Raw genomic sequence first — 16,289 nt, 5'->3', positions numbered from 1 at the left:
TTCCATTGTATGTATATACCACATCTTCTTTATCCATTCATCTGTCGATGGACATCTAGGCTCTTTCTATAGTTTGGCTATTGTGGACATTGCTGCTATAAACATTGGGGTGCATTGCCCCTTGGGATCCCTACATTTGTATCTTTGGGGTAAATACCCAGCAGTGCAATTGTTGGGTTGTAGGGTAGCTCTATTTTCAACTTTTTGAGGAGCCTCCATACTGTTTTCCAGAGTGGCTGCACCAGCTTGCATTCCCACCAACAGTATAGGAGGGGTTCCCCTTTCTCCACATCCTCGCCAACATCTGTCATTTCCTGAGCTAAGGTTAATTGTAGCCATTCTGACTGGTGTGAGGTGGTATCTCATTGAGTTTTTGATTTGGATTTCCCTGATGCCGAGTGCTGTGGAGCACTTTTTCATGTGTCTATTGGCCATTTGGATGTCTTCTTTGCAGAAATGCCTCTCAGGTCTTCTGCCCATTTCCTGATTGGATTATCTGTTCTTTGGGTGTTAAATTTGATAAGTTCTTTATAGATTTTGGATACTAGCCCTTTATCTGATATGTCATTTGCAAATATCTTCTCCCATTCTGTCTTTTGGTTTTGTTGACTGTTTCCTTTGCTGTGCAAAAGCTTTTTATCTTGATGAAGTCCCAACAGTTTATTTTTGCCCTTACTTCCTTTGCCTTTCATGATGTTTCTAGGAAGAAGTTGCTGCAGCTGAGGTCAAAGAGGTTGCTGCCTGTGTTCTCCTCAAGGATTTTGATGAATTCTTGTCTCACATTTAGGTCTTTCAACCATTTGGAGTCTATTTTTGTGTGTGGTGTAAGGAAATGGTCCAGTTTCATTCTTCTGCATGTGGCTGTCCAATTTTCCCAACACCATTTGTTGAAGAGACTGTCTTTTTTTCCATTGGACATTCTGTCCTGCTTTGTCGAAGATTAGTTGATCATAGAGTTGAGGGTCCATTTCTGGGTTCTCTATTCTGTTCCATTGATCTATGTGTCTGTTTTTGTGCCAGTACCATACTGTCTTGATGATGACAGCTTTGTAATAGAGCTTGAAGTCTGGAATTGTGATGCCACCAGCTTTGCTTTTCTTTTTCAACATTCTTCTGGCTATTTGGGGTCTTTTCTGGTTCCATATAAATTTTAGGATTATTTGTTCCATTCCTTTGAAAAACGTTGATGAAAAATTTTGATAGGGATTGCATTAAATGTGTGGATGGCTCTAGTCGATGGTATTTTTGTTACAGTAGCCCAAATGGACTAAGATATATGGCAAAGCCTGGGAGGTGGGCTGGAATAAATAGTGGACTCTGAGGAGAGAGCTTCCCAGAGAACCTGAATGAAGTCTGGGTGCTCCTTTCTTCACCACTGGGCACCTCTTCTCTGTTTTCCTTCTGTCTTTTCCACTAATCCAGGGTCCAGATCTAAATATCTCTGGATAGAATAAAGTAAGCTAACGTTTCTGAGCATTTACTATCTGCCCAGCCTTGTTCTAAGTGCCTGTCATTCTTTAACTGAAGCTACACAGCAACTCTAACAATGGGTATTAGTTTACCTCCCTTTCCCCACTCCATGAATGAACTATGCCCAAAGTAATGCAGCTTGTAAGTAGAGCCAGAGAAATAAAAGAAGTAATAGTTATGGATAGCTCATTAGGTATCAGGGCTTTATATACAATATTTTATTTACTTCTCACCACAATTTTATGAAATACATACTTCTATTACTGCCATTTTACAAATGTACAAAATTGGACTTAAAATGGTTTGTAACTTTTCCATACCTACACAGCTAATAAGTGATAAGGCCAGCCTAGGGATGCAGAATTCCAAGTTCCTTCCAGTTACCCTCCCCAGTCCTCTGTCTTCATCACACACAAGGTTCCAGGATCATAAAAAGGCTAACATTTATGGAACCCCTATACATGTCAGGCATGCTTCTAAGTAGTTTACATATATTAATTCATTTGATCCTCTATGAGCTGGGTATAATAACTATTATTATTACTATTACTAATGTAATTTTGCATTTGAAGAAATTGAGGCAAAGAAAGGCTAACCGATTTTCTCAGACATGTGATGAAAAATGGCTACACTTGGGCTTAGACCCAGCAGCCTATCTCAAACTCCATGCTCTGAACAACTGCATCATTATGCCACTTCTCAATATTCATATGACTAAATTTAAATAGCATTTATTTAGAAGTCATATTCATATTTCTACTAGAAGCTGACCAAAGCACTTTGGACCAAAGTCCAAAGCACTGTATCAGATTCCAGGTAAATTTTATATAAAAATAGTGTAACTTCCCCATTTCCTATATTTTCATGGTAAGGCTGGGGTTGGGGAGATATTTCAAAATTTTAAACATTTTAAAGGCCCAGACACTTGTTTGGAGACAGGAGAAGCTGGAATACTGACACCTTTCAGCTCCAGGAAACTTGGGAAGACATTGCTGCTTCAGCACCCCTCCTGGCTGTGGACCAGGGAGGGGTGGGCGGAGCGATGTGGCCAGCTGGAGAGGTGAGAGGCACTGAGCTGTGAAGAAACTGCTAGGTGGAGTTAATCCTGGTAGGAAGTTCTTTGGAATCCCACAACCTTGGAAGGGGAGCTCCCCAGTGCCCACCCCAAAGATGGGGCAGGCAGTGAGACATCTTCAGCTGACTTCCCTTTCAGGAAAAGGGAAGAGAGCTGGAAACTCTAGGCCCTTCCTTCCAATATGGAACCCTGGCTCTCCATCTTCTACCTGTGTCCTTTCATCTTTGGCCACACCTCACTTATGCCTTGCTCCCTGGCAGGAAAAGGCACCAGTCATTATATTTCTGCACTTTGTATTATTATTATTATTACTATTATTTTATTAATTAGCTGAATTGACGGAGCACTGAACCGAATCAAATCAGCAACTTTTTCCATTGGTATGCCCCCATCTCTAATAGCTGCATACTTTTAAAGTATTACTCACTAATCCCCGGTAGAAACTGGGATGGAGGGAGAAGAATTCATCTCCATTTATTTAGTTAGTTAGTTAGTTAGTTAGTTAGTTAGTTAGTTAGTTATTTTCATCTCCATTTAGAAAAGGTATGTGCTGTGTACATTATTTCTAACTCTCAGCAGGTTTCACGTGATTGTGACTCACAGAAGAGATGAGGAAAATATGTTAATTAACAAGGTTGTAACTTCCAAGCTGTGCTCTCAGTGTGATTCATGCTGCATACAATTGGAAAGAAAAGGCTAAATGATAAGCAATACTTTACACTGCATAAAGAGCCAGCAGTGTTTTTGAGAAATTTTTAGCACCTTGGACTATAGGACACCATAAATAAGAGACTGAGGGGGTAGGTAGGTAGGTTGGGGAGGTTTGATCCCAAAATCTGGTGCAATGCTCCACAATAAAAGGTTATTTATTTAGGAGTGGCAATAGTGGGAAAATAATACTGCTGGTTTGAAACAAAAAATTAGTGAATGATAATAAACAGATGCCAGTAGCAGGTCTTGAAAGTGGGATTAGAACTGTGTGGAACTGAGCTGTGCTGCGGGGCGAGGAACAGGCTTGCGGGCTCCCACTGCACCTGACTCCTGCTGGCCCTGGGTGCTTCAGGGACAAGAACACCCCTCTGGCCCCACCCTGGGAGATCTGCCAGGATTAGGGTTCTCGGGTCTGCAGTAGAGATTGGAATCCGTCCCGCCGCTATGCCAGCGGCGAATCCAAGTGGAGTCACGGGCCTTTCCCCTTTTCCTCTCCTGCCTTCGGAACCGCCTCTGCGGCGAACCCCGGCCTGAGAAGTGCTCTTGGGCCCCGGGGTCCGCAGGTGGACCGCACCAGCAAGGAGGGCGCAGGTTCCTCGGTGAGCGGAGGGGCGCGCTGGCCTGGGTGCCTGCAATGTCATGCGGCTGCGCGCAGAGCGCAGAGGGCGCCCGGGCCACCGGTGCTCCTGGACAGCAAGTCGGCAGGTGTGTAGGTTGATGTGTGCATGGCCACCGTTGTGTTGCAATTGCTGTTTGCTGCCTTAAAAGCCCCTTTTAAAGATGTCGCCAGATTTTCTCCATGTTTCTTTTTTATTATTTGTTTTTAAAGCATGCATTACATATGCAAATTAATTTTGGCCATCCCTAGGATTGAGGGGAAATAATGGGAAGGGTATAATGTGTTTGAAGATGTGTGGTCCACCATATATACCGCTTACTTGTTTCCTGACACCTTGACTACAGTAACGATCTACACATTGCATGAAAATGCACCATATTGAAAAATAAAAACACACAAGTTGCACAAAAATTCATACAAGTATGATTGCTGTACAAAAGGAGGCAAGAATGCTTTAGAAATGAGAGGTTATGTGATTGGAGCCGTTTGCAATGCAGAAATGTTTCTAAAATTTTCCCAGAATTCTTGCATTTGTTTAGAACCCAGACTGTCCACATTGTGTGTTTTCATGTGACCAGCCATGCTGGGGGCTTGAGAATCCTGTGATGAAGATCACTAAACTGACTGTTGGCTTCATAATAGACAACAGAAAATTAGGCATGAAGACATGACAGACTCTCCTGTCTTTCCATACTAAACCTCTTGAATGTGAAAACTTATTATCAATTTTAAGGGGAAATTTTTTGTGGAGCTGAGCACCAAAATAACATTGATTTATGCCAAAACCACACCAATTCCTTTAAATGGACACAGTAGTTTCAAGCACTAATAAGAGTTATTAGAACACTAGGTAATTAGGCTTCACAAGTTGCTTTGTAACATGGGTGTTGTTTGGCCTCCTTCAGCTTCCCTGGCTCCTGTTAAGATTATGCTCATAAAAACACACATAGATGATACTCATTGTTTATATAATAGAACATTTCATATTTTAAAAAACATTAAAACTGAAAGGAATGTGAAGGAAGCAGGCCAGATTATTCAGAGAGGAAAACTGAAATCAATGGACGCCAATGTCACAGCTGTGAAGATGACCCCTGAGGGCTCTCTTCCTGGTAGTGTCAGCAGAGAGGAAAGCCTACAAAACCTAAGCCACTCCTTGTAGAAGCAAAGACATACCTCAGAAATTGGAGCAGGGATTTAAATTAAAGTCCTCCTCAAGCTGAATTCTCTACATGTGGATAGGAATATCTGAAGAGTGTACAATCAAGTTCTAAATGTTATATTTTGGTGTAGGGGCTAGAGGAGTTTTAAAATGAGTCCACTCTCCACTAAGAACCATCACTATCACTCTCACCTACCTCTTTCTTGATGCCTCAGAATTCCCTCTTGGAAACTGCAGAACAGGAAATTCCCTGGATCCACCCGTATCTAAAATTCTATCACGCTACAAGCGTGCACTGGAGTGGTGGAAGGCTATCACAGAAGCCTCCCCAGGTGGTTGAGGGACCAGGTGGCAAAGAGCAGCCAGGCTCTGAAAAAAAGAGAAGGGTATAAAGTTTGAGAAGGCCTGTTCTTCAGACATGGAACAGATCCAGCGTAAGTCACATATAAGAGAAGTTTGAGAAAGATGATAAAGAGGCCATGCTTTCATCGTATCCATTCAACAAATTTATTAAGTACCTCCTCACCTTGCCATGTGCTTGGAACACACAGTAGGATACAAGCAGGTGGAGTCCCTGCTTTTACCTTTCTTACAGTGTAGTAAGATACAGACAAGCAAATGTGAAGCAGATTTAACAAAGTAGATATTGCTGGGTGGTAAGGTCATAGATGCTGTTTATGATTTTATGATGAATTCTCTGTGTTTTGTAAGTTACAAACACATACAACAATAAAAATGTATTTTTTGTAATGAAAATAGTTTTTTAAAAAAGAAGAAAATATATTTTAAAAAGCTACTTCACATAAATATTAGATTTTATGTTTAGCAGGGTGGTATTATAAAATCCTTTGAGAGTTAACAGATGAGCTACCTGAAGCTCAGGTTAAGTAGCTTATTAAGATCACAGAACTATGAGCACCTGGTTGGCTCAGATGGTTAAGCGTCTGCCTTCGGCTCAGGTCATGATCCCAGAGTCCTGGGATCGAGTCCCGCATCGGGCTTCCCGCTCCTTGGGAGCCTGCTTCTCCCTCTGTTTCTCTCTGTCTCTCATGAATAAATAAATAAAAATCTTAAAAAAAAAAAAAATCACAGAACTATAGTGAAAAACTAGAAGAACACAGTGGCATGCACAGAAATACATCTTACCAAAGTTTTGTTTTTTGTTTTTCTTTTTTAAGCAGGAGAGCTAGGATTAAAGCCTAAATCCTCTAAGTCTCCAAATCCCAGGTCCTTTCTACCACCTGACAGTGCCTACTAATAACTGCAATATGCAATCTGAAGGATCAAGGTAAGAACTGCAATATATTCAGTCATAAAAAATGAAATGGAAGAAACCTATGTAAGAAAAATATCCTCATAAATTTGAGTCTTATTGTCTTCCTTTCACTCTCTTCTATTCTTCTTCCTTTTAATTTTTTTTCCTATTTATATTAAAGACATATTCTTAAATAGTATTTGGGAAAGAAATAAAGGGAAAAAATTATATATTCCCACTATACTAAAATGACTACTGCTGATAATGTGGAATGATTCCTTTTAAAGTTTTTTCCTAGAGTTAGGCTTTAAAAAAATATTATAATTATACTGATACCTAATTATAAACCTTTGGTGGATTTCTGCTGTAATTACCCAAAATTAATATTAAAAATTTAGCCAACAATAAGGGAACATCCCCGAACTAAAAGAGTAATAAATACATCAGATAAACAGTCTTAGATCAACATTTCCTTAAGTGTATGCCATAAAACACTAGACACATGAAATGTTCATTAAGAAAAAGGTTTAGTGGTAAATGAAGTTTAGGGAACATTTCAGAGTCTCATCCCATTTTGGAGATTCACCACGCACTTTGCAAAAATCTGAGAGAAGCAGTGTTTAAGAAAGGAAAAAGTTCTTTAAATTTTATTTAACTCAATATTTCCTAAGTTTATTTGTACATAAAAATTTAAAAATATATATTTTACACTTATTAATGTCTTTTGGAATAGGAACAAACTTTGGGATACACTGCATTGACTTCTCTAGTTAATTCCAGTGCTAGATTTTAAAGGACAACATTATTAGACCTGGTTACCTTGCCATGCAGTCGCCACTAGGAAAAGACACTGGAAGACAAGGAGCTTCCAAGGTCAGAGAGGCCAGAAGTGAGAGGGCAAGTGGGGACAGCCAGGAACTCTGCACTTGGAAACTACACCTGGAAATGAAGCATTCAGAACTCCATCCCCCAATATCTTTGAAGTGTTGGTTTAACATAACATTTCAAAATTCTAAATTTTCCCTGTCAGAGATGTCAGCCAATGGAAGAAGCCTGGAGAAATCACTAGCAGAAGGTGAACCACTGACATTATTTGCTGATTCTTCCTTTCTTCTTGACATTTCCTTGACAACTTAAAAGCATTCTTATTTTGTTTCATCCTGTTCCTATCTCTACATTCAAGTAGATCCTACAAGGAGAATATCTCTTATGTCTTTTCTTTCCTCTCTACTCTTACCGTCTCATTATTCACTTAATAATTCTCTTTTGGGCACGTATTCCATTCTTAGTAGACATTTACAAGAAACATGGTATCTGCCCTGAAGAAGCCCACACCTAATGCAGGAGACTCATTCAGGCTTTATCATCTCTCACCAATATCACTGTATTAGGTCTTTCCTGCCTTCAGGCCAGTACACCCTCTAAAATTCCCATGCTTACCCATTCAAAACCCAAATCTGATCATGTCACCTTCTGTCCTAAAGTCAAATAATAGCTGCCTAATGTTATCTATGTACATTTAGGTCGAATTACATGAAAATGTCAATATTCCTATAAAGATGACAATCTCATGGGGTTCAACACAATAAAATGAAATTTCCATTTTTCCCCTTGTTGGCTACCACATTATATGAAAATCCTGAGAAGGATCTTTTCCAAATCTGAAAGGCACGTTAGTATCACCAGACTTAAAATACAGTCTAAGAGACATGCGTAAAATCTGCTTTATGAGCCCCAAATCAAAAGCCATAGGGCACACTCTCCAATTACTGGCAGTGATTTAAAATCTAGATGCTTCTCACATGGGCAACTCTGGTTTGCTCTAGGTAAATAGCAGCATCAACTCCTGCTACATGTACCTTTAACCCAATAAATTTCCTGTATGTTCCAGCTTTTTCCTTCATGTTCTACTTCCTCTTTGGATTATTGTGAGAATTAAACATAAAAGAAATAATCTATGTAGAGTAGGTGACAAATTACATTTGCTATTAGCAATAGGTCTGACAAATTCTCACTTTTGCAAAAAACCTTCATTTACAACCCTATTGGAAGTAATCTCTCCCTCTGCACTGTTCTCCTAGCATTTCCTTTGTATCTCTAATAAAGTACATATCAGGGTCTATCTTGAGTTAGAATTATTTATGCATGTGTCTATTTTCTACCATGGATTATGGAACCCTTCTGAGCAGGGATCATATTTTATTCATGTGTCTCACCTACATTGGGTAGGGGGCCTTGCACTGTGAAAGCAATTTGCCACGCATAAAGCCCTATCAACTTGATAATGATTTGCATCAAACATATGCTGAATTGTATTGAATTCTGTTAGTGAGGGTCAATACCACTCCTCTCTGGGAACAATGTTCATGAAGTTAGAAGTTAGGAAATTCTTCTTTCAATGAGAAGGCTTGCCTGGATGGCAGAAATGTGGAGCCCAGATGCAGCTTCTTATTGTTCTCCCTAGAACAATTCCACTTTCCTAAATTATCTTTTTGCCTTAGTCACAGTGTAAGCAAATACAAGTCATCTTGCCTAATGAGACATCCATTTCCTCTTTTACGGATTCTTAGACAAAGGCATGAATGCATAAGACTCCCAATTATCTAAGTAACTGGGGCAGTGAAGAGTTAAGGAAGTATTCCAGGAAATTCATGGTCTAGGACTTCTTTTTCAGTGTTTTGAGAACACAAAGCTTTTGAGAAGAGCAAACCATGGAGGGCTATTCCTGTGAATGACTTCCACTCTCTTTCCAAGACTTCCATTCACACTTAAGGAGAATGAAATCCAGAGAAGTGAAGAAACATGCTCAAAAGTCATATGACGAAAGGAAATATTTCTGTTCTGCCAACCTCTATGGAAAGCAAGGGGTCAGTTTGAAATAGTTCCAGAATCTTCTAATTTTAGATATCATACCTTTCTAATCCCATGGGTTATCTTACCCTTGCTGTCAAAAAGCTGACAGAGGAGAATCCAGGATAGACAGGAGAGTAAAATTGTAGCTTTAAATGCTGTTCTATGAAATGCTGCTCCTGGTGGTTTCCAGGAAGCCAGGAAGGCATTAAAACTTAAGAGACTGCTATGGAGAAGGTCACCTTGAAACTCAAGTTTTGAGAGCAACATATGCTCTTCTAGCCCTTGGAGGAGATCATCTTTTTTGTTCCATGGAACTTGCAGCTAATCAGACCAACTTCAAGATGCTAGGCAACCTTGACTCAACTGACATGGAGCCAGAGAAGCCACGGACATGAAAACGTTCATTTTATCTCCTTCCTCTTCATCATACTATTTGCTCACCATGTCAGCTGTGCCTGAATCAAACCTCTTTAATGGTTTAATCAAACCTCACTTCCCCATTTAATTACCTCCCTATCACAATCTTCTGCCCTTTCTTCTGCTTTCCATGGTCAGCCTTACTAACCTTCCCTGCATAAATCTAGCCATATCCAGACAATTTCAACCATACCCCTTACCTGTTCCAAAATATAGAAAGAAAGAAAAACTCCTTGACCTCCTAAATCACAGATGGCAGAAAATCACATGTGTTAAAATTAACTAAGTACAAATTAACTTTATCAGAGGCAGTAGAATGTTGTGATTAAGAGGGAAAACTCTGAAGCCAGACTGTCATACAAATCCTGGTTCTACTACTCATCATTTAACCTCTGTGTACCTCAGTTTACCCGGTGTTAAAGTGAGAATGGTATTGATACCAACTGCATTAGTTAGGATAGTGAAAAAATAACAGCCACCTAAATGAAATAGAAGTTTACTTCTCTCTGATGGAGTGTAGGGCTGTTGAGAAGGCTGTGAGATGTGGGATTAGGCTCCTCTGTTGTATTCTGCTCTTCTTAAAATGTGGCTTCCTTCTCATGGACCATGATGGCTACTCCAGCTCCCACCTGGCTAGATGTCCACACTGTAGCCAGCAGGAGAGGAGTAAGAGAAAAAGGAGTAGGCCCTCATTTCCATTAAAAGTATGATCCAGAATTTCCCCCAAGTCACTTCCACTCACATCCCATCAGCCAGAACCTACTCAGTGGCCACATCTAGTATCAAGAGATGCCATATGCCTTTTGTTGAAACTTCTATTACTATATCAAAACAGGAGAATAAAAACTGGTGAGAAACCCAGTAATCTCTGCCACACCAATGCTGTAGAGTTGTGTAGATTAAATGAATTACACATGTAAAGCACTTAAAACAGTTCCTAGAACATAGAAAATCCTTGATGATTGTTAGCTGTTAAAATAATAACACTATTAGTCCATTATTATGCCTGTTTCTTCTCCCTGCTTTTGTACTATATTTTTGTGGAAAGTGAGAATCATGTGAAATATTTAGACCCTTTAAAAATAGCTATTAATATGAAATGCATGTTAATTTTTTAAAACTAAAATAAGTGAAAGTAAAAAGAACAAAATAAGGGGTGCCTGGGTGGCTCAGTTGGTTAAGCATCTGACTCTTGGTTTTGGCTCAGGTCGTAATCTCAGGGTTGTGGGATCAAGCCTGGTGTAGGGTTCTATGCTCAGTGGGGAGTCTGCTTGGGATGCTCTCTCTCTCTCCCTCTCTCTCTGCCCCTCCCCTGCTTGTACACACACACATACTCTCTCTCTAAAATAGACAAATAAATCTTTAAAAAAGAAAAAAATAAGAACTACCCATCAAACCTTTCAGTATAAAAATCTACATAATTATAATGGGAACAGTTTTGAGCAATAGAATTTTCTAGTATTTTCAGAAAATCTATATGTAAACATCAAAGTATTAACTAGGAAATTAGAAAATCGTGGAATTCAGAAAAATCAATGTTTCCTTTGTCATATGTTTGAAAGGAACTGAATTTCTTAACAAACAGAAATGGCAAATACTGAGCTATTTTCTTTACAAAAGATCAAGGGATTTAATTTGTTGGTCAAAGAGTTGACTAACACTTAATGGGTACTTCTAAGAGAATAAAGAGACTCTCCTAACCAAAGTGTGGAAACAGAAGTAAAACAAATGAAGGCAATGTTTTAAACCAATAAGTGGCAAAACTTTGGCCAATATCAGATGTGTGTAAAGTAGAGGCTTTTCTCATATAGAAACTCATTAAGTTTTTAAGGTTATCACTAGCTCTTTGGGACAGTACAGAAAGCTGATTTCTGTACCCAATGGATGAATTTATACTTTTTATATTGTCTATTATCATGGAGTTTTATTACAATATTGCAGACTTAGAGAGAACAGAGTACTGGTTTTGGAATTAGATCATCTGGGTTTATATCTTAGCTTTACTTATTGACTGTATGACCTTGAACAAGTTATTCAACCTCTGCATGTATTAGATTGGTCGTCTGAAAATAGGAACAATAATAATACATGCCCTATAGAGTAATTATGATGATTAATTAAAATAACATGCATAAAGTTTTTAGAACAGAAGCATTCAGGAATTGTTGGCCATTTAATTATTAATATTACCCAAGTCTTTTAAATGTTTTACAGCATTACAGGGGTGCCTGAGTGGCTTAGTCAGTTAAGCATCTGTCTTTGGTGCAGGTCATGTTCCGAGGGTCCTGGGATTGAGCTCTATGTTCCCCATGTCAGGATCCCTGCTCAGCAGGGAGTCTGCTTCTCCCTCTCCCTCTGCCTGCCCCTCCCTCTACTTGTGCTCTCTCTCTGTCAAATAAATAAATAAAATCTTTTTAAAAAACGTTTTACAGCATTACAGGCATTAACTTCTTACTGTTATACAGCTTTACCAATCACAAAATTCTGCTATCTCCACTGTCTCATTTGATTGTCACTATTTTGTCACTACAGTTCTCAATTAGGGGCATTATCCCCATTTTAAAGGCAAGAAAACTAAAGCTAAAAGAGAAGAAAGAAATTACCCAAGATTGTGGACCCTCCAAACCAATGGGCCCAAGTCAATGACTCGGTACTCTTGCAGGTTAGCTTACCTCTGTTTTAATCAGAGGAACACTGGTGGTGATGATACATGAGCCTTAGGTCATATGGTCCAAACAACTCTTTCTATGGACCATGACGCATGGCCATGACTTCCTTGACACCCCTGATTAGGCCAGGGAGAGCACATGACTTTAGGGCAGTGTGAAAGCTCTGTCCCAACAAAGATGACAGTCACTTTCTATTTTCTCTTTCGGAAATTTGAGCATTTCTAGCTCTGACAACTGGTGTTAGAAAGAGCTTCACCCTACCCCATAATCTTCATCACTCCTACCTCAATTTCTTAAAATGGACATTTTCTTAATAATGAAAACTCCATTTTAAAGTCTCCTTCAAACATGATTGCTACCCTTAAACCCCATCTAAACACAAATTCTAAAGATGTCACTGAAAGGAGACTTGAAAGTTCTTACCAGAAACAGAAACTGAGAAGCATATGGAGGGAGGCCAGGGGTGCCCAGGGGAGGGCATGATTTTCATGAACACGGCCTAGTACTGATGTAGCTATTGCTGGCTAGCACAGTAGCAGTTCCAAGAGGAGGGTGAGTTTCTAAATCATGGTAAAGGCAAAGATCAACAAAATCTTACTTTCTATTGACAAAAGTTCACTTAATTCTAGATTCTAACACAGTGTTGAATCCTGCTTATTTGGGAATCCACAAGTGTTCCTTAAGACCCCCTGTGGGTCTCTTTTGTTACTACATGAGTGTCTCAGAGTAACTCAATGGTGTCTCTGTTTCTTGCAACCAAAGACTAACACAAGGAGATATGTAAATTATCAATTAAGATCTCTGTTAGTATTTTGAAACAAAAACACCCTATATTTTACATATGAAACTGTGTGGACAGAGATGCACAGAAAGCTCATCTGCAATGAGAGAGAGGAATAAGGCAGAGGTACAGAGAGAACTAGGAAAAGATGCAGAGTCAGAATCCCTTAGTTCAGCTGTTCCTTCCCTTGAGTTTTCTGAGGCATCCAGTGGCCCTATAGCAAATTCTTTTTTCCCCCAAGCTAGCTTAAGTTAGATTTCTGTAGTTTGCAACCCAAAATAGAGCTAATGTCTGTATTTCTCATCCCAGAATTCTTTGGGAGAATTCAACTGGATAAACTCTGGATGTGTAATTCAAATATGAACACACATATATATAACACCAAACAGGGTATCTTAGAAGTTTAGGAAAGTATTAGGTCACACTGAAAACCTAGCATTTAACCTTAACTGCCTGGTTTTGAAAAGACAGTCATGCACACCAGTGCTATTCAACTAAGGCAACATAATTATTGTTAGAAAATGTTCCATGAATATTGTAATGTTTCTGAGCAAAGAGCACTGGCACCTGGGTTAAAGGATGATTGAATAGCAACCCTAAATATAGAGCCCTCCAGAGAGCTAGAGAAATTTGTCTCCCTGGAGTTATTTGCTTACATTCCAGCGTGGTGAAGGTAATGAGGTAGAAACCTTCCCCTCCTCAGAGATCATTTGTTTACGTTCCAGAGCAAAGCCCCTTCACCCCCACTTTGTCTCTTTCTCTTCCCAGAGAGGATGATGGGAAGACATGCTAGCTGCCCTATATCCTATATAAGCTTGAGCTTCACAGTGTTTTCCTCTCCTGTGGTACCTATGCAGGTCCACCTGGTTCTCCCAGAGCTGTCATGTGGGCATGTGGGGAACTGACACAAGATGCTCTGTGAGGAAATAAGAGATCTATTTTCTGATCCAGCCAGAGATCTTGTGTTTCTACCAATTAGTATGTATATAATTATATAACTATAGCTATACATATAGTTTAATATATAAATATATAATTTAATATATATAACTAAATATATAACTTGTTAACTTTTAGGTAGGGTAATATCTCAAACTCTGCCCAGTTTCAGACTTAACACTATATCCTAGATTGCCCAAGATAATCCTAGTTTACATTTACTATACAGAATAATCATTAATAGACCTCATCTCATTCTCAAAACTATCCCTGTTTGGGAGGTAAATCATTTATGTTCACCCAACATAGAACTCATAGAATCTCAAGAGGCATCCTTCAAGAAGTGCAATATTACCCAACTTTTTGCAGTTTTTGATATTGGTGAATCATTCCTTTAATTTACCAACTCAGGTTACTTCGCCATTAGGTTATAATGCCAACTCAGGTTATATTGCCACTGAAATAGTAAGTGTCCCTTGAGACTTCTCCCTCCCGGTTCCTCTAGAACTTGGTATCTGTGTTGAAGCATGCATCTTCTGCTATGTCTTGTAGCATATTTACGTTTACTATACTATACTTGTCCGCAATATTTTTCTTCATATATGTGTCCACTGACTAATCCGGAGTTAAACAAAAGAATAAAATATCTCTTGGATAAGGCAAATAATTATCCCCAGGTTCAACTGCTTAAAGGTTCAGGTTGTTTTCAGGTTTACTAAGAATATGGTTTACCTATGCCCAAGTTGTATGGCAACAACTCTCATGTGGCAATTTAAACAGGACTGATAATTGGTTTTCCTCCACAAATGGAAGACTGAGACACAACATTAAATCATTTATCCCAGGTTAATGGCAAAAGGGAAAACAAAACTACAAAATATAGCTACTGGAATTCCTGTTCAGCATTCTATCCTCTGTATGACTGTGTTTCTATTTTGTGTGCTTACTCTGTGGTGCAATGTATTTTATTGTGTAATGTGTATAATGTATTTTATTCATTATAAGACACTGTTCTGAAATATTGGTCCTGCCGTCTAACACAACATTAATAATAATTCATTCTTAAGGACCATGTTTTATTTATAATATTGATTTTATATGTATTCATATATATGTATATATTAATATTCTGGAACTACACAGATAGGTCCAGAAATAGAAGTTTTTGTTCAAACTTAGGATGGAAATGCATTGAACTACATTACAAAATTTTCTACCACTGGAAGACAGTATACTCCAGACTCAAATTACAAAACTAATGTATATTAAAGTAAATTTAATTTAAATTACAAGATTTTCTACAACTGGAAAAGATTCTAGTTCAGCCCCCTTAAATTGCAAAAATAGTGTTTTCCCTTTGCCATTCATTCCCAAAGAAAATAATTTAAGTTTATCCCAGACAACCATATAGGTCCCAGTGCCGGCCTGTCTGTCTATCATCTATTATCTATCTATCTATCTATCTATCTATCTATCTATCTATCTATCTCTCTATCTATCATCTATCTCTTTCCTTCTTATAATTAGGAGAGAAGCTACCTATTGGTAATGGTTTATTTATATTCTTTTACTCTGAACTCCTACTTTTAAATCCAATTCTTAACCACCACCATAACTGCTACCACCCCCTACTCCTCAGTCCCTCCCACACTAGTCTCAGTTCCTTGACATATTTTCCTTGCAGTGATGATCCTGTTCCTTGTCCTTCATTGGTCTTTTATTCTGTAGGCTCTTACCTGCTCCCATCTGCTAGACCCAGTGTCTCCTCCAAAGATCTTTTCCACAACTCTTCATGTCCCAGTCTAGGCCTCCAACCAGTCACATGGACCTCATCCGGAAATTCAGCATCCTATTCCTTTATCCTGTAGAGTAATTTTCTCTTTATTGGTCTTTACCTCTTCAACCCAAATTAGGTATCGAGTCTTTTTTTTATCATTATTATTTTCATATTAAAAGGAAACATAAATCATCTTCCCAAATGAAAAGAGCAATTATGCTCAGGGGTAATAGTCAAACTTTTTAGCAGAAAAAATGACAAAGGTACCAAGCTACTGGAACTGACCGTAGCGAGGCTGCAACTCTGCATATGTGTTGCAGAAGTGAGCACAGTGAGGCTGCAACTCTGAGGGACAATCCAGTGGGAGAGGGATTCCACTGACCTCTTAAAGCAAGGATTCTTAAACATGGTTGCATATTAGAATCACCTGGGGAGCCTTTCAAGCCCATCAGTGATTGGCCCCAACCCCAGTCCAATTGAATTGGAATCTCTAAGGAAAGGGTCCAGTGTTGGTATGTCTTAGAACCTTTGCAGCTGATTTTTTTTAATTGTGAAATGATC

At 38.9% G+C, this 16,289-nt stretch overlaps 1 long non-coding RNA gene across 1 annotated transcript in view; it reads right to left on the bottom strand.

Moving 5' to 3' along the window:
• LOC118001258 overlaps positions 1 to 16,289 on the bottom strand; it is a 49,381-nt gene that overhangs the window by 5,213 nt on the left and 27,879 nt on the right. Inside the window, exon 2 of the long non-coding RNA XR_004676662.1 lies at positions 5,234 to 5,406. This is a non-coding gene — a long non-coding RNA (uncharacterized LOC118001258). The remainder of the gene's footprint in view (positions 1 to 5,233; positions 5,407 to 16,289) is intronic.

Source organism: Mirounga leonina, unplaced genomic scaffold (genome assembly GCF_011800145.1).
Source record: "Mirounga leonina isolate KUSES-001 unplaced genomic scaffold, KU_Mleo_1.0 Mir_53, whole genome shotgun sequence".
In the NCBI taxonomy this organism is placed as follows: Eukaryota; Metazoa; Chordata; class Mammalia; order Carnivora; family Phocidae; genus Mirounga; species Mirounga leonina.
This window is presented reverse-complemented; position numbering and strand designations above follow the sequence as displayed.